The sequence below is a fragment of the Salvelinus sp. IW2-2015 genome, unplaced genomic scaffold, assembly GCF_002910315.2.
Source record: "Salvelinus sp. IW2-2015 unplaced genomic scaffold, ASM291031v2 Un_scaffold2514, whole genome shotgun sequence".
Taxonomy (NCBI): Eukaryota; Metazoa; Chordata; class Actinopteri; order Salmoniformes; family Salmonidae; genus Salvelinus; species Salvelinus sp. IW2-2015.
In genome coordinates, this window is record NW_019943829.1 from 10,108 (window position 1) to 24,679 (window position 14,572).

Sequence of the window (14,572 nt, forward strand, 5' to 3'; positions counted from 1 at the left end):
ACAAATTTATTTCCCACAAAAGTTTGCGCACTTCAGTTTGTCTTTAGATATTTTTGTACAGGTATGTCTACTATGGAATACTGAAGTAGAATTACATCATATTCATAAGGTCAAAAGGCTTATCATTGACAATTACATAAAGGTTGATTTAAAGATCAATATTTGCCAGCTGTGACCCTTCTTTTTCAAAACCTTGCAATCCACCCTGGCATGTGTCCATAGAGTAGGGTACAGTTCAGTTGAGCACAGTACAATAGAGTACAGTACAGTACAATAGTGTAGGGTACAGTACAGTAGAGTACAGTTCAGTTGAGCACAGTGCAATAGAGTATAGAATAGTTCAGTAGAGCACAGTACAGTAGAGTAGTGTGCAGTACAGTACAACAGAGCAGGGTACAGTACAGTAGAGTACAGTAGAGTAGAGTAGGGTAGAGTACAGTACAGTACACTAGAGTAGGGTAGAGTACAGTTCAGTAGAGCACTGTAGAGTAGGGTACAGTACAGTAGAGTACAGTTCAGTTGAGCACAGTGCAAAAGAGTAGGGTATAGTACAGTTGAGTACAGTAGAGAAGGGTACAGTACAGTAGTAATAACAGACACCATAATGGCACAGATACAAAGATGAAACCTCTATATAAATGTTTTCCTTTATGTTCAAACATTAAGTTTAGGAGTCAGTGTACAGGACAGACTCCTCTCCATAGAAAGTATGTGTATAAACAATTACTCTGTACTAAACTAATTTAACAATATGTTTGTTATTGCTTTGGAGTTTGGAGACTTCGAAGAACTGTACAAAACAGAGTACAACACTGTCCCAACACTGTCCCAACACTTTAACTAAGAATTCTGACACAATATAAATAGTGGCCATTTTTATGACAAAAACACAAAGTAACTCACCTTTTACAGTGAGAGTAATAACGTTACTTGGTTGTGAAGATGTGGGTCTAGACACTCTGTTCCCTTCACACCAGTACTGATCCTGGTCAGACTCAGCAGCTCTACTGATGGTGAAGGTGTCTCCTGTTATAGTGTCTGACAGACTGGGATACTACATTATCATTCCTGTCTTTGWWCCACTGATAGATCCATCTACTGTAAGACCCTACTGAACACATCAGAGTAACTGTCTCTCCAGTGTATGCAGGGTTTGGCTTCACAGTCAGAGTAGTTTTGGGAAGAGCTGTGAAAATAAACACAAAACATCTGGATACCTGCCTGGTAATTCAGCTGATGCTGTAACATTGTGATAAAAGTATATTTTACATATGTTGACTCCATTCAGTTAGAATACAGACATTTATATAAAGACAAATGCAGTCAGAGCAACAATCTTTCCAAAGTATGATCTGACTTCAGTAAGTAGTATGGTAACTATTATTTCAGACATATAAACTATATATGCAAAAGTATGTGGACACCCTTTCAAATTAGTGGATTCGGCTTTTTCAGCCACACCCGTTGCTGACATGTGTATAAAATCAAGCACACAGCCATGCAATCTCYATAGACAAACATTGGCAGTAGAATGGCCTTACTGAAGAGCTCAGTGACTTTCARCGCGATACCGTCATAGGATGCCACCTGTCTAACAAGTCAGTTTGTCAATGTTGATTGTATGAATCTGGAACATGTTGTTTGATTTAATTACTTATGCATCAGATTAATTATGTTGTTAGATGTTTATCACTTTTCCTATCATTATTTTGTTAAAATAGCAGATGTTTCGGTGGAAGGTTTCAAAAATATAGGTAAAAAGAGAACCCTAGAAGGATAAAACAAATTTTACTATAAACATTGCCATTGACGGCTTCCACCATTTAAAAGTAATCAACTGGGTGGGGATTCCTATGGTTTGGGCGTGATCAGCCAATGATCAGAGAGTATTGTCATCTTCCAATTTGGTTGCCTCATAGAGAAAGATAGAGGACTCTAGTGCCCAAAAGCATGTTTTAGCATGGGCAGCACTATTGAGGACTATCACAATTTTGAAGTATTCAACTGGGTTGGACTTCCTATGGGTTAAGAAAGGATCACATAATTCCATTCAGGTCGTCAAGGGGATAGCCAATTAATTATAATTGTGAGTAAACATTCCATAACTGCAGGTGGCAGTAAATCACCAACCTTTTTTACCGGTTCAAACAACACACTAGGTGGCAGTGTGAACCCTTTCTGTTTGTTTACCAACTCATAGAAATAGTAGAAGAAGACAATTGACGATGTCTAAATGGAGATGGCCTCAATGAAGCTGACCATGCTCTCACAGATGCCATGATGGGACATACAGGTAGACAATGATGCAATGTCTGTCTAAGTTTTAGACCAGAACATTGGTCCCTCTTATCCAGAACCAGTGAATTGAGACCATAACAAGATAAAGACCAAATGTATGTGTTCTTGAGTGGTCTCATGACCAAGACAACTAGATCCTAAGTGGTCTCAAGACCAATACCACTAGATCCTGAGTGGCTCAAGACCAAGACCACTAGATCCTGAGTGGTTTCAAGACCAAGACCACTAGATCCTGAATTGTCTCTCAAGACCAAGACCAACTAGATCCTGTGTGGTCTCAAGACCAAGACCACTAGATCCTGAGTGATCTAATGACCAAGACCACTAGATCCTGGGTTGTCTCAAGACTAGACCACTAGATCCTGAGTGGTCTCAAAACCAAAACCACTAGATCCGAGTTGTCTCAAACCAAAAACCACTAGATCCCGAGTGATCTCAAGACCAAGACCACTAATCCTGAGTGTCTCAAGACCAAGACCACTAGATCCTGAGTGTCTCAAGACCAAGACCACTAGATCCTGAGCCCATGGACCCTTTCTTAAATTAAGAAACTCAAGTAGAGTAAACTTGAGTAAAACAGTACAGCAAAACATAGTAGAGTAAGTAAGTAGAGTACAGTAGAGTAAGGGTACAGTTCAGTTGAGCACAGTACAACAGAGTAGGGTACAGTTCAGTAGAACACAGTACAATACGTTCAACAAGAGTACAGTAGAGTAGGGTACAGTTTCAGTAGAGTACAGTACAATAGAGTAGGGTACAGCACAGTACAGTAGAGCAGGGTAAGTTCAGAAGAGCACAGTACAATGGAGTATGGAACAGTTCAGTAGAACACAGTACAATACATTCAAGTAGAGTACAGTAGAGCAGGGTACAGTTTCAGTAGAGCACAGTACAATAGAGTAGGTAGAGTTCAGTGGAAACACAGTAACTACATTCAACTAGAGTACAATGGAGTAGGGTACAGTTCAGTAGAGCACAAGTACAGCAGATTAGAGTAGAGTACAGTACAGTACAGTAGAGCAGGGTACTGTTAGGTACAGTACAATAGAGTAGGGTACAGTTCAGTAGAGTACAGTGCAATAGGGTAGGGTACAGTTCATTCGAGTACAGTACAATAGAGTAGGCGTACAGCACAGTAAAATAGAATAGGGTACAGCACAGTACAATAGAGTAGGGTACAGTTCAGTAGAGTACAGTACTAGCGCAGGGAACCGTACAGTACAATAGAGTAGGGTACAGTTCAGTAGAGTACAGTACATTAGCGCAGGGTACTGTACAGTACAGTTCAATAGAGTAGGTACAGTTCAGTTGAGCACAGTACAGTAGAGTAGGGGCAGTTCAGTAGAGCGCAGTACAATAGAGTAGGGCACAGTTCAGTAGAGTACAGTACAGTAGAGTATGGTCAGTTCAGTAGAGTACAGTACAGTAGAGTAGGGTACAGTTCAGTAGAGCGCATTACAATAGATTATGGTACAGTTTCAGTAGAGTACAGTACAGTAGAGTATGGTACAGTTCAGTAGAGTACAGTACAGTAGAGTAGGGTACAGTTCAGTAGAGCGCAGTACAATAGATTAGGGTACAGTTCAGTAGAGTACAGTAGAGTACAGTTCAGTAGAGTAGGGTACAGTTCAGTAGAGCACAGTACATAGAGTAGGGTACAGTTCAGTAGATTGCAGTACAGTAGAGTAGGGTACAGTTCAGTAGATACAGTACAGTAGGGTACAGTTCAGTTGGAGCACAGTACAATAGAGTAGGGTACAGTTCAGTAGAGTAGGGTACAGTTCAGTAGAGCACAGTACACTAGAGTAGGGTACAGTTCAGTAGAAACAGTTCAGTAGAGTAGGTTACAGTTCAGTTGAGCACAGTACAATAGAGTCGGTACAGTTCAGTAGAGTACAGTACAGTAGGCAGGGTACAGTTCATTAGAGCACAGTAAAATAGAGTACGGTACAGTTCAGATAGAGCACAGTACAGTAGAATTAGGGTAACAGTTCAGTAGAGTACAGTACAATAGAGTATGTACAGTTCAGTAGAGTTACAGTACATTAGCGCAGGGTACTGTGCAGTACAGTACAATAGAGTATGGTACAGTTCAGTAGAGTACAGTAGCGCAGGGTACAGTTCAGTAGAGCACAGTACAATATGGTAGGGTACAGTTCAGTAGAGTACAGTACAGTAGCGCAGGGTACAGTTCAGTAGAGCACAGTACAATATAGTAGGGTACAGTTCAGTAGAGTACTGTACAGTAGAGTAGGGTATAGTTCAGTAGAGTACTGTACAGTAGAGTAGGGTACAGTTCAGTAGAGTACAGTACAATAGAGTAGGGTACAGTTCAGTTGAGCACAGTACAATATAGTAGGGTACAGTTCAGTAGAGTACAGTACAATAGAGTAGGGTACAGTTCAGTTGAGCACAGTACAATATAGTAGGTTACAGTTCAGTAGAGTACTGTACAATAGAGTAGGTTACAGTTCAGTTGAGCACAGTACAATATAGTAGAGTACAGTTCAGTGGAGCACAGTACAACAGAGTAGGGTACAGTTCAGTAGAGTACAGTAGAGTAGGGAACAGTTCAGTAGAACACAGTACACCACATTCAACTCGAGTACAGTAGAGCAGGTAGAATGGAGTATGTTACAGCACGGTACAGCACAGTACAATAGAGTAGGGTACAGCACAGTACAATAGAGTAGGGAACAGTTCAGTAGACCACAGTACAATAGAGTAGGGTACAGTTCAGTAGAGCACAGTAGAGTAGGGAACAGTTCAGTAAATTACACTACAATATAGCAGGGTATAGTTCAGTAGAGCACAGTAGAGTAGGGTACAGTTCAGTAGAGTACAGTAGAGTACAGCACAAAATAGTAGGGTACAGTGCAGTAGAGCAGAGTGCAATACATTCAACTAGAGTACAGTAGGGTACAGTTCAGTAGAGTACAGTTCAATAGAGTAGGGTACATTTCAATAGAGTACAATGCAATAGAGTAGGGTAGAGTTCAGTAGAGCACAGTACAATACATTCAACTAGAGTACAGTAAAAGACACATGAAGTTAGTTGATTCATACATAGAATCTGCTCTATTATGATTGACATAATATAAATAGTGTGTATCTGTATGACACTACTCACCATTGACAGTGATAGTGACAGGGTCACTGATGGATGAAGAAGTGGTTCTGGACTCTCTCTTTCCCTGACACCAGTAGGGACCCTCATTCACTGTTGCTCCATTGATGGTGAGGGTGTCTCCTGTTATAGTGTGWCTMACAGACTGGGATACTACATTATCATTCCTGTCTTTGTACCACTGATAGCTCCAGATACTGTCAGACCCTACTGAACACGTCAGAGTAACTGTCTCTCCAGGGAACACAGGGTTTGGCTTCACAGTCAGTGTAGCTTTGGGCAGAGCTGCAGAAACATACAACATATATTTTTAAAACAACTAAACAGCATCCTTAAAATGGGGCCCAATGTCAAGTGGTTAACCATCTGTACTCCCAGTCAGTGACTCCTCCCCCCTGTATGACACATCTGAGAGTGACAGACTCTCCACTGAATATCTGGGAGCTGTTGGGGTGTATGGTCAGAACAGCCTTCACCACTCCTGCTCAAAATCATACCAGGATGACACAATTGCCTTTCACATGTTATTTCAAAACACTAAAAAATATGTCCAGCCAAAATCAACTTTAAAAATCACAGATAAAGAAATAGAATGAAGCATTTAGAGATGGAGGCTTGATGAAATGAACAAATATCTACCATCATCATCTTCAGAGTGTCCAGAGTTGATGTGTGTATTCAGCACTACAACAAAGAAAGTCACATTGCACCAATATTAGCTTGAAATAAATAACAACATGCCATATTCAGGTACTGATTACCAAATACTTTATACTTACTGTACTTTATTTTAAAGGTGCAATCTGCAATTTCCACACAGATTTTAGCACTTTTAAATGAATAATAGCCATTCATTCTGAAAGAGTATCACTTTTAATTGCTTCATTKGGAAAAAACACATGATTCCACATCAAATCAAATGTTTTGGAACACTACACATATCAAATCAAATTATATTTGTCACATGCACCAAATACAACAGGTGTTTCACCTTACAGTGAAATGCTTACTTACAAGCCCTTAAAACCTTTCACTACTACCAAACCCGGATCCGGGATCCCCCCCATCACAAAAGCTGACTAGCATAGCCTAGCCTAAAGCTACAGGGATATCATATAATAAAATGTTCATGAAATCACAAGTCCAAGACACCACATGAAAGATACAGATCTTGTGAATCCAGCCATCATTTCCGATTTTTTAAATGTTTTACAGGGAAGACAAAATATGTATTTCTATTAGCTAACCACCATAGCAAAAGACACAACTTTTTTTTGTCCACCATTTTTCCCTGCATAGGTAGCCATCACTAATTCGACCAAATAAAGATATAAATAGCCACTAACCAAGAAAAAACTTCATCAGATGACAGTCTGATAACATATTTATTGTATAGCATATGTTTTGTTCGAAAAATGTGCATATTTCAGGTATAAATCATAGTTTACCATTGCAGCCACTATCACAAAACTCACCAAAGCGACTAGAATAACTACAGAGAGCAACGTGTATTACCTAATTACTCATCATAAAACATTTCTTAAAAATACACAGCGTACAGTAATTGAAAGACACAGATCCTGTGAATCCAGACAATATTTCAGATTTTCTAAGTGTTTTACAGCGAAAAACACAATAAATCATTATATTAGCATACCACATGTGCAAACATCACCCCAGCATTGATTCAAGGCAAAAAGAGCGATAGCGTTATCACCACCAAAATATATTAATTTTTTCACTAACCTTCTCAGAATTCTTCCGATGACACTCCTGTAARATCATATTACAACATACATATAMAGTTTGTTCGAAAATGTGCATATTTAGCCACAAAAATRGTGGTTATACAATGAGAAAAGTAGCCAAACTGGCCAGAAAATGTCGGGCGCCATCTTGGAGAGTGACTTAGTCTAATCAATAAATAATCATAAACTTGACTAAAAAATACAGCGTGGACAGCAATTGAAAMACAAATMAGTTCTTAATGCAATCGCTGAATTACATTTTTAAAATTAACCTTACTGCGCAATACAGGGTGCGCCAAAGCGAAGCTACCCAAAAAAAATGGCGGCTTATGCGTTTAACATTTTTCAACAGAACAACGATTTATCAGCATAAATAGTTCTTACTATTAGCTGAGCTTCCATCAGAATCTTGGGCAATGTGTCCTTTCTCCGGTCTAATCGTCTTTTGGTCGAAAGATGTCCTCTTGTCCTGTCGAAATGGCCACTAACGTTCGGCATGTACCGGAAAAGTGTCCAACTCTTGAAAGTGCMTCACAAAGAAATGCCAGAAAATCGCAATAAACTGATATAAATTGCTATAAGTCGGTTTAAATTAACTACCTTATGATGTCTTTAACACCTATAACAAGTAAAAACATGACCGGAGATATATTACTGGCTAAACCAAAGCTTGGAAGGAGGCCAGTCCGACGTCCATCATGCGTCAAGCGCAGGGCAAGAAAGAAAGGTACTTCCGCAATTTGGGTTTATATAAAGTCCCAGATTGCGCAATCGACCCCATTAAAATTGTCACCACTTACTGACATCTAGAGGAAGGCGTAGGCAGTGTTTGTAGCCCCACAGCATTCACAGGGACTTATAAACTGACCTGGGAACAGAGGCCAAGATTTCTGAAATCTCACTCCTTGGCAGGAAAAGTGCTGTAGAATGAGTTCTGTTCCACCCACAGACATAATTCAAATGGTTTTAGAAACTAGAGATTGTTTTCTATTCAATAGTAATAATAATATGCATATTGTACGAGCAAGAATTGAGTACGAGGCAGTTTAATTTGGGAACGCTAAATGTCGAAGTTGAAACAGCACCACCTGTAGTGACAAGAAGTTTAACCAACAATGCAGTTGTCCKACCCTGACCATAGAGAGCCCTTGGTTCTTCTCTATGGTGTAGTAGGTCAGGGTGTGACTAGGGGGTGTTCTAATTTATATTTTATATGTTGGAGTTTTGTATGGCTCCCAATTAGTATTTAGGTAGCTGTTTTTCCCACCTGTGTTTGTGGGATACTGTTTGTTTGTGTATGTGCTTGTTGCACTACGGTTTGTTTGCTTGGTCATTGTTTTTGTTTTACAAGTTTCACTTAAATAAAGATGTGGATCTCAAGACACGCTGCACCTTGGTCCGTCCATCAAAACGAACGTGACAGCAGTTCAAGAAAGAGTTAAGAAAATATTTACTCAATTAATTTAAGTAATAAATAGTCAAATAAAAAGTAACACAATAAAAATAACGATAATGAGGCTATATACAGTGGCTATGGGTACCAAGTTAATATGCGGGGGAATGGTAGTAGAGTTATTTTGTACATGTAGGTAGGGGTAAAGTGACTATGCATAGATAACAAACATTGAGTAGCAGCAGTGTAAAAACAATGGTAGGGAAGGCATGTCAATGTAAATTGTCTGGATTCCAATTTCATTAATTGTTCAGCAGTCTTATGGCTTGGGGGTAGAAGCTGTTAAGCAGCCTTTTGGACCTAGACCTGGCGCTCCGGTACGGTTTGCCTTGCGGTAGCGGAGAGAATAGTCTATGACTTGGGTGACTGGAGTCTTTGACAATTTTTTGGGCCTTCCTCTGACACCGCATAGTATATGAACTCAGCAAAAAAAGAAACATCCCTTTTTCAGGACACTGTCTTTCAAAGATAATTTGTAAAAATCCAAATTACTACACAGATCTTCATTGTAAAGGGTTTAAACACTGTTTCCCATGCTTGTTTAAGGAACCATAAACAATTAATGAACATGCACCTGTGGAACGGTCGTTAAGACACTAACAGCTTACAGACGGTAGGCAATTAAGGTCACAGTAATGAAAACTTAGGACACAAAAGAGGCCTGTCTACTGACTCTGAAAAACACCAAAAGAAAGATGCCCAAGGTCAATGCTCATCTGCGGGAACGTGCCTTAGGCATGATGCAAGGAGGTATGAGGACTGCAGATGTGGTGCAGTCATGAGTGAACAGGGAGTACAGGATGAGACTGAGCACGCACCCCTGAGGGGCGCCTGTGCCGAGGATCAGCGTGGCAGATGTGTTGTTACCTACCCTTACCACCTGAGGGCAGCCCGTCAGGAAGTCCAGGATTCAGTTGTAGAGGGAGGTGTTTAGTCCCAGGGTCTAAACACTGAGCTGTAGTCAATGAATAGCATTCTCACATAGGTGTTCCTTTTGTCCAGGTGGGAAAGGGCAGCATGGAGTGCAATAGAGATTGCATCATCTGTGGATCTATTAGGGCGGTATGCAAATTGGAGTGGTTTCTGGGATAATTGCGTTGATGTGAGCCATGACCAGCCTTTCAAATCACTTCATGGCTACAGACTACTGAGTGCTACTGATCGGTAGTCATTTAGGCAGGTTACCTTAGTGTTCTTGGGTGCAGGGACTATGGTGGTCTGCTTAAAACATGTTGGTTTTTCAGACTCGGACAGGGAGAGTTTGAAAATGTCATGAAGACACTTGCAAGTTGTTCAGCGTATGCTCGCAGTACACGTCCTGGTAATCCGTCTGGCCCTGTGGCCTTGTGAATGTTGACCTGTTTTAAAGTCTTACTCACATCGGCTGCGGAGAGCGAGATCACACAGTGTTCCGGAACAGCTAGTGCTGTCATGCATGTTTCAGTGTTGTTTGCCTCGAATCAAGCGTAGAAGTAGATTAGCTCGTCTGGTAGGCTCGTGTCACTGGGCAGCTCTCGGCTGTGCTTCCCTTTGTAGACTGTAATGGTTGACAAGCCCTGCCAAATCCGACGAGCGTCAGAGCCAGTGTAGTGTAGTACGATTCGATCTTAGTCCTGTATTGACGCTTGCCTGTTTGATGGTTCGTCGGAGGGCATAGCGGGATTTCTCATACGCTTCCGGGTTAGAGTCCTGCTCCTTGAAAGCGGCAGCTATAGCCTTTAACTCAGTGCGGATGTTGCCTGTAATCCATGGCTTCCGGTTGGGGGTATGTACGTATGGTCACTGTGGGGATGACGTCATTGTGGCACTTATTGATGAAGCCAATGACTGATGTGGTGTTCTCTGCAATGCCATCTGAGGAATCCCGGTACATTTTCCAGTCTGTGCTAGCAAAACAGTCCTGTAGCTTAGCATCTGCTTCATCTGACCACTTCCGTATTGAGCGAGTCACTAGTACTTCCTGCTTTAGTTTCTGCTTGTAAGCAGGAGTCAGGAGGATAGAATTATTGTCAGATTTGCCAAATGGAGGGCGAGGGAGAGCTTTGTATGCGTCTCTGTGTGTGGAGTAAAGGTGGTCTAGAGTTTTTTCCCTCTGGTTGCACATGTGACATGCTGGTAAAGATTTGGTAAAACTGATTTAAGTTTGCCTGCATTAATGTCCCCGGCCACTAGGTGCACCGCTTCTGGATGCGCATTGTCTTGTTTGCTTATTGCCTTATACAGCTCGTTGAGTACGGTCTTAGTGCCAGCATCGGTTTGTGGTGGTAAATTGATAGCTATGAATGATATAGATGAGAACTTTCTAGGTAGATAGTGTGGTCTACAGATTATCATGAGGTACTCTACCCCAGGCGAGCAAAACCTCAAAACTTCTTTGATATTAGAAATCGTGCCCCAGCAGTTATTTACAAACGGACACACACCCCCGCCCCTCGTCTTACCAGACATAGCTTCTCTGATGATATTTCATGTGAAGTTTCAGATGTGGATATTTTTAACACTACATTTCACAGGTGATGCCCTAAAATTTGTTGTTAGGATGTCCCCGAAACGTCTCACAGTGTTTTTAACTTTCATATTTGACACACATTGACATGATTACATTGTGATTGTTTATTTATACTGTAATTATTATTCAAGATATCCTCTTGACCAAGAAAGAGATAGTAACTTAACTAAATGACTACCGACCCATTGCACTCACTTCCATCATTATGAAATACTTTGAGGGCTTGTCAAAGACTACATCACATCCTCCCTCCCCGACACACTCGACCCTCTCCATTTCCGCTACTGCCCCGACAGATCCACGGACAACACAATCACCATTTCACTGCACACAGCCCTCACCCACCTGGACAAGAGGAATGCATATGTGAGGATGCTGTTCATCGACTACAGCTCGGTTGTCAATACCATAGTGCACTCTAAGCTCACCAGAAAACTCACAGCCCTGGGACTAAACTCCTCCCTTTGCAACTGGGTCCAGGACTTCCTGACGGGCAGCCCTCAGGTGGTGAAGATAGGCAACATTACCTCATCAACACAGATTCTCAACAAAGGGGCCCCACAAGGGTGCGTCCTCTGTCCCCTCCTGTACTCCCTGTATACCCACGACTGCATGGCCTCACACAGTTCCAACTCCGTCATCAAGTTCACTAGCGACACAACAGTAGTGATGATTACCAACAGTGGCGAGACGCCCTACATGGAGGAGGTAGGCACTCTGCCGATGTGGTGCCAGGTAAACAACCACTCCCTCAACTTCAGGAAAACAAAGGAGCTGATTGCGGACCTCAGGAGGAACCAGGTTGGACACGCCCCCATCCTCATCAATGGAGTCGCCGTGGAGACAGTCAAAATCTTCAAGTTCCTTGGCGTACATATGTTAGAGGAGCTGAAATGGTCAAARCACACAGACACCGTGGTGAGGAGGGCTCGACAGCAACTCTTAACCTCAGGATGAATGAAATTCTGCCTTTTCCCAAGGGGCCTCATAGTATTCTACAGGAGCACCATCAAGAGCATACAGCCTAGTATTACATTACATTGCATTACAGCCTAGTATGTCAACTGCATCACAGCTTGATACCGACAATTACCCTGCCCACACCCTAAAGGACATTTGTATTTTTCATTGTCACAGTTCTAAATATGATATATTATTTGTAATGTTTTATTATTGTTTTCATTTACACCTGAACTGTTGGATCTCAGAGTTGAAGTATTTCACTGTACACTGCAATTACATCTGTGACCTTATGCATGTGACTAAATAAACAACTAATCTAAATGTAACATGTCCTCACAAGCATTTCACCAAACCCGCAATAACATCTGCTAAATATGTGTAGTGACCAATACAATTGTGATTTGATTAAAACTCACAATCTCTTGGTTCATGGCATTCCAGTCTTCCACGGCACCGTTTCTGTGTCAATAACTGATTTCACCTGTATTCCTAAACGTTGAACTTTACTGTAAATCTCAGCTTTGTTTAAAATACACTCAATAAAACCCTTAATAGTTATCATAGTTATTCAGGAGTAACATTAAAACCTATTATAATTTATCCTCAGACGAGGAGGAGCATGGATCGGACCAAGATGCGGATTGTAAGTATTCATTATTTAATGGAAAAAACAACAAACACTACAAATTACAACAACCAACAAACGTGACTAACCCGAAACAGTCCTGTGGCCCAAACGCTGACACAGAGAACAAACACCCACAAAAACACAGGTGAAACCCAGGCTGCCTAAGTATGATTCTCAATCAGGACAACGATTGACAGCTGTCTCTGATTGAGAATCATACCAGGCGAACAACAAAATCCCAACATAGAAAATCAAACCTAGACCAACCCCCAACTCACGCCCTGACCAACTAAAACAAATACAAAACAAAGGAAAACAGGTCAGGAACGTGACACATAATAAGTTGCATGGACTCACTATGTGTGCAATGATAGTGTTTAACATGATTTTTGAATGACAACCTCATCTCTGTACCCCACACAGACAATTATCTCTAAGGTCTCTCAGTGAGAAGTGAATTTCAAACACAGATTCAACCACAAAGACCAGGGATGTTTTCCAACGCCTCTCAAAGATGGCACCTATTGGTAGATGGGCTAAATAAAATTAAAAAGCAGACTTGAATATCCATTTGAACATGGCGAAGTTGGTAATTACACTTTGGATGGTGTATCAATACACCCATCACTACAAAGGTACAAGCATCCTTCCTCACTAACTTGCGGAGAGGAAGGAAACTTCAGCAGGATTTCGCCATGAGCCAATGGTGACTTTTTAAAAGAGTTAGAGTTAAATGGATGTGATAGGAGAAACTGCAGTATCGATGCAACAACATTGTAGTTACTCCACAATACTAACCTAATTGACAGAGTGAAAAGAAGGAAGCCTGTACAGAATACAAATATTCCACAACATGCGTCCTGATTGCAACAACGCACTAAAGTAATTCTGCAAGAAATTCTGCAAAAAAATGACGTAAGTAAGATATTTCTGTATTTCATTTTCAATAGATTTGCAAACATTTCTAAAAACATGTTTTCACTTTGTCATTATGGGTATTGTGTGTAGATGGGTGAGAAAAATACATAATTTAATACATTTTGAATTCCGGCTGTAACACAACAAAATGTGGAATTAGTCAAGAGGTATGAATACTTTCTGAAGGCACTGTATCACTCCTCACCTCTCCACCTAATAGCTGATGTGTGGTGAGCGTTCTGACACACAACTGGTCGTCATGCATCACTCAGGTGGGTGCAACACATTGCTGGTGGATGAGGTGAGTTTCCCCCTACTATGTAAAGCACTTTGAGTAACTCAGTAGAAAAGTGCTATATAAATCCAATTAACTTTTAATTTTGTTATCGCAGTAACTTCTCATAAGATCACGTGATAACATGAGATCACATGTGAAATTCATGTGTTTTTTCCATAAGGATAGTGCCATAGTCTTGTTAACAATATCACTGTAAACAAACAATGTACATGAATGAATTCCCCTAGCAACATTCCTCAGCTGTATACCACAACAAGTGGCAGGGTGGCCGTTTTGTGGTAGTTTCAATTACGGACTGCAGCTTCAAAAAGGCCAGAGACTTACCATGTCCTGCAATCCCATTTTAGTACCATTTACTAATAAGTATTTGCACTGTTGTATCAATAAGGGGAATAAAACCAAAAAGCTAAAGCATAAAACTGTCTTAATTTACATGAATGTATATTTCCTCTTTTCCATCAAAGTCTTAGTAAATCAGGTAATTAGTGTTCATACACAAACAAACTCACTCAGTACTTACAGAGTAACACACAGAGCAAGGTGTGCTCCATTCTGTCCTGACGATGATCTCTGAACTACAGTTCTTCTGACAAACCCTTCTACTTCCTATATGATGACAGACGGATTAGT

General features: G+C 40.9%; 1 long non-coding RNA gene and 1 pseudogene across 1 annotated transcript; both read right to left on the minus strand.

Annotated features, from left to right (window-relative positions):
* Window positions 1–14,572, minus strand: part of LOC112074150 (sialoadhesin-like) — a 37,873-nt pseudogene that overhangs the window by 7,879 nt on the left and 15,422 nt on the right.
* Window positions 871–14,501, minus strand: LOC139025329 (uncharacterized). The gene is made up of 4 exons (XR_011476902.1): window positions 14,463–14,501; window positions 6,065–6,109; window positions 5,429–5,710; window positions 871–1,186 (listed from the first exon to the last, which is right to left on the minus strand). It is a non-coding gene; the product is annotated as an uncharacterized lncRNA (long non-coding RNA).